Here is a 4907-nt window from a genome sequence, read left to right as displayed (position 1 = left end):
TGGCTCCGTGCATGCTAGGATGTCACTAAGCCCCACTAAGTCTCAGTTTTCTCATCTGTAAAAGGGGATAACTACCTGCCTCCTGGATAGCCGTGATGATGAAATGAGCTCACGCACGAAAAGCACACAGGCCAGATGTCCAAAACACTGTGCTTGATCAGTGTGAGCTGAATAATTACCAAGAAAAGTTAAAACTGGCTCTTTAAGGGGTACCTACCCCCAGGATAAAGACATGGGTGGAGCACACTTTCTACCCAGAGACAGATCATTTTGGTCTATGTGGCACACACCCATTGGTGCACAGAGGTTAAAGAACAGCATCATTTTTTCAGGACAGAGCAGTAAACCACAGCTATCATTTGATCACACTGAAGGTCCATCAGCACAAGCAAAGCACAACTGGAGCAAAAACACCTCGCTTATTAACCTTATTAACCTCCTCTCTCCCATTCAAAAGCCCACCCCCCCCCACATATAAAACCAAAACAAGGTCCATTTTAAACACCTCACAACTTTAACTGTCAATTAAGCTGAATTTTTTTTAGAAAGCATATCAGCATAAGAGAGTGGGAGTAATGTCGTCATTGCAATAACTGAAATTATTCTGCCTATTTTTTGTACAGCGAATTGTTCACAAATTTCAGAACATCCTTACTAGTCGAGTGAGGTTTTATCCTACCCAAAGGGTTTAAAAGTCAGTATATAACTTCGAAATTGCACATGGCCAAAGTTACCTTTCAAGTCTCTTTAATCACCCATAAAGTATGCAGCTGGTTATCCTTAAACTTAAGACTCATACTCTGGTCTGAGAAGCTCACAGTATTTGTGGAAACTAAGATACACTGACCCAAGAGTTGGATAAAGCGCTTCCTTCTTTCTCCATCTCCCCGGAACACCTTTTGGCTACATTCTTCTCAAATCACACTCCACGCAGGTAACTGAGTGGATGATATAATTCTACTATCACAGATAATGTTCCTCTCAACTAACCTATGCTAAGAAAAGAGCCTCTAGATGTTTGCTTAAAATGGAACTGTGTCGGGCCCTCTCTGGTGGCGCAGCAGGTTAAAGCAGAGCACTAAGAAGCTAAAGCCACTTCTGCGTGAGTTCGATCCCCTCCTGCCCCGGAAGAGATCACATGGCGAGGCAGACCTCTCCTGACCCGCCCGCTGCTCCCCTCAGCAGTGTACTTCCTCGATCTGCCTGTTCTGCTCCCCACTCTGTCTCTGGTGAACCCTCTCACCCTCCGCATCTCTGGCCTGTACCCCAGTTCTATATGAATAAATAAATAAATCTTTAAAAAAAAATGGAACCGTGTCTGTTTCCCCAATCCTAGACTGACCCTGGATCCTCAGCCAGGGAGGAAAAAAGTAAAGGGCGTCCACTTACTTGCAGCCTGGATGCGAGCCTTCCGGCTGACCACCAGCCCAAAGCGGTTCTGAGCCACACACTCATAGTCGCCCTCATCGGAAGGGCTGCCTCCAAGACCCAGACGGAAGTGACGGATCACCAAAGACCCATTGGCCAGCAAGGTGCAGTGGGTACTCTCCAGCAGCTCCATTCCGTTTTTCCTCCAGGTGACTCGAACTGGAGGGGTCCCTTCAACCCTGCAGCCCAGCAGTACAGGCTGCCCAGGGACTACGATATCGTCGCTTGGCTCCACAGCAAATGCCAGTTCAGGGGAGTGGCCAAGACCTGCATTGAGGAGAGATGGTGAAGTTAGTATGGAATGAGTGGCCAGGAAGTATATGCACAGGGGTTCAGGTCCCCTAGATCTATGCATCTTTCTGTAATGCTAAAAGGAGTCCCTCATGTAAACAGCATTTCATGCATTACAAAGTGGTCTCATGTAGTATTTTACTGAATCAGTAGAGCATTTCAGAGAGATAGATATTATTTATATCACTGGCTATTTTATTTTTTAAAGATTTATTTATGCACACAAGAGCTGGGGTGTAGGTCAGAGGTGTAGGGGGTGAGAGGAGTCATGGAGATATAGTGGGGAGCATATCAGTCGGATCTACTGAAATACAGTGCTGAGGGGAGCAGTGGGCTAGACAGGAGAAGCCTTCTGCATCAAAAGAGTCAACTCTGGCCAAGGATCAAACTCAAAAACTTCATAGTGCTGAGGCTTAACCCTTTGTGCCACCAGGGAGGCCCTCATTGGCTAACTTTTTTTTTAAAGATTTATTTATTTAATCATACAGAACTGAGGTGCAGACCAGAGGTGCAGGGGCAGTGAGAAAATTCACCAGAGACAGAGTGGGGAGCAGAACAGACAGATTGACGAAGTACACTGCTGAGGGGAGCAGCGGGTGGGTCAGGAGAGGTCTGCCACACCATGTGGGTCACCTCTGGGGTAGGCAGGGATCGAACTCATGCTGCAGTGGCTTTAGCTTCTTAGTGTTGTGCTTTAACCGGCTGTGCCACCAGGGAGGGCTGGCTATTTATTTTTTAAAGATTTATTATGCATACTGAACTGGGTGGCAGGCCAGAGGTGCAGGGGCAGTGAGAGGATTCACCAGAGAGAGTGGGGAGCAGAATAGGCAGATGGATGAAGTACACTGCTGAGGGGAGCAGCAGGTGGGTCAGGAGAGGTCTGTCGTGTTATATGGATCACCTCCAGGGCTGGAATCCAAACTCACACTGAAAAGGCCACTGTGGCTTTTTTGCAGTGCTGTGCTTTAACCTGCTGTCCCACTAGGGAGGGCCTCATTGGCTATTTTATAGATAAGGAAACTGAAGCACAGAGATGTCAAGCAACGTGTTCAGTGTCTCAGAGTTACTAGTTGCAAAGCCAGATTATAAAGGCAAAACTGATTTCACTGTAGTTGCTACCACTTCTGGTCACACATCTGTAGTTCCTGGTCACTCTGATTAAGCACTGAAGCACCACAGACTTTCAAGGTGAGACTTTAGGTAAAGTATACAACTGTCCTGACTTTCCAGTCCTCATCTGGTTAAATCAGGAACAATACAGGTTGTAGAACATGAGTAACAGTCTCAAAGGTACTATGAAAATTTAAAAGTTCTAAACAAATATAATGTGAGAGTAATAAATGATTACTTCCTCTTGCTAGCAAAACCAGCAGAGCCCTACCTGGTGGCCAAACAGGTTAAAACACAACACTATGAAGTTATTGCAGCCACTGCAGCACCAGTCCAATCCCCAGGCAAGGAGGTGACTCACAAGGGGGTGACTCTCCTGTCTCACCTGCTGCTCCCCTCCCCACCCCCAGCAGCGTGTTTCAGTCGGTCAGTCTGTTCTGCTCCTTATTCTGTCTCTGGCGAATCCTCTCACTCCCCTCCCCCAACTTCTGGCTTACAAACCCAGCTCTTGTATGCATAAATAAGTAAATCTTTCAAAACAAAACAAAACAGCAGAGGCCTGGTCCAATGCAGGGTGTGGAAGTCCAGTATCCAAGAGCACAGGCTAGACTGTGGCCCAGCCCCACCCACTGCCCCTCCTCTGGGATGCTCTGGGATGGGTTGTTTTGCTTTTGTCATGAGGAGAGATAAGAGTACCAAATGTCAATGCAGAATTCCCAAAATTCAGGAGGGAGGTTCCTAGAACCTCTGCAGCAATCCTAAAGTCTCGAAGTACAAAAATGAGCAGGAAGAGATGGGGAGGGAAGAAAAAGGAAAAGAGAGTGATCAAGGAGCAGGGAAGCCTGACAGGAAGCACGAGGGCTCTAATCCCAGGCGTGATGCCAAGTCGCTAACTTCTCCAAGGAGTAATTTACCCTACCAGTTAAAACTTTACTCCAGGAGAAATAAACCCATCACGTCTGAAAGGGTAGCCACCCCCAACCCCTATTTGCAGGGACCTAGCATTCCTGGAGCTGGCCTCTCCCCAAAGACCTTCGCCCTCACAGGCTGGGGGAGATGCGACCCGGAGTGCAGGAGAAAAGAGAGCGCTGGAGAAAGAGAGCGCTGGAGGTGATATTCTCAGACATTTGAGGCTTTCAGCCCTTCAAACTCCTACCTCTGCTTCCCCTGCCCAGCTTTTCAGTTGCCTCAGCTTCCAACCCAACCCAGCCTAGTCACTGGTAAATAAAGTTTCCCCTAGATGAAGACGCGGTGCCTTGCTTCTACCGAGCTGAGGAGAGAATACCTCCCGGAGAAGTGTCTGCAGAGAACTTGGGGTGGGAGGGCAAAGGGCTAGAGTGCACCCTTTTCCCACCAGCTGATTCATTACCACCACTGCGGGAACCGAGTGACAGAGCTCTGGACCGAGAGCCAGCAGACCCGCGAAGCAGGGCAGGATCGCCCCGCTGCACACCGCGAGAAGGGCGGGCACGTGGGCATCCCGCGGATGGTTCGTCCGGAGTCGGCTTCTCTTCCTTCTCTCGGTCTCCTCTTCCCCAGCCGCAGCCCTTGGGAATCTTTCCCCTTTTCCTCGGTCTCTCGCGCTCCCCGTCCCCGTCTCAGCTCCAAGTCCAGGGCGCACCCTCTCCGCCCAGCGCAGCCCCGGGGTCCCGGCCTCCGCCCCTCCGTCTGTAGCGCTCCTGGGGCCGCCCTGGGCCCCTGGTGCCCACTGCCGGGCTCCGCGCACCTCAGTTCCCCACCTCGGGCGGACTCAGCCCGGCGGGAACCCCGTGCGTTTCCTCCACTTCCAACTCCAGCCCGTCAGCCCAGCCCCTGCTTTGCCGCGCTCCTCGCCCTGAAACCAGGGGTCCGTATCCTGCCCCGAGTCCTGGAGCCGCAGCGGACTGAGCCCGGTCTTTCCCCGGGGTTTGCGGGGCGATGTTGCCCTGTCGCTCCGGCCAGCCCGGCCTCGGTGCCCTCTTTCTGGGCTCCGCCCTATCCGACTCGGCCCCCTTTCTCCCGCGAGTCCCTGACGCTCGGGGTCCACTCGCAGGTCCTTGCGGGTCTCCCCAGGTCCGCCCTTCTCACCCGCTGACTCC

The 4907-nt window shown here is 51.0% G+C and overlaps 1 protein-coding gene across 1 annotated transcript in view; it reads right to left on the bottom strand.

The window, feature by feature from the left end:
- IGDCC3 (immunoglobulin superfamily, DCC subclass, member 3) overlaps nt 1-1440 on the bottom strand; it is a 41914-nt gene extending 40474 nt beyond the window's left edge. Inside the window, exon 1 of the mRNA XM_012728509.1 lies at nt 1390-1440. The gene's annotated coding sequence lies outside the window, so the exon portion shown is untranslated. The remainder of the gene's footprint in view (nt 1-1389) is intronic.
- Between the last annotated feature and the right edge of the window lie 3467 nt (nt 1441-4907).

The sequence above is a fragment of the Condylura cristata genome, unplaced genomic scaffold, assembly GCF_000260355.1.
Source record: "Condylura cristata isolate star-nosed mole 26May11 unplaced genomic scaffold, ConCri1.0 scaffold00023, whole genome shotgun sequence".
Classification (NCBI taxonomy): Eukaryota; Metazoa; Chordata; class Mammalia; order Eulipotyphla; family Talpidae; genus Condylura; species Condylura cristata.
Note: the sequence above shows the minus strand (reverse complement) of the source record. Positions and strands in the feature narration are given on the sequence as shown.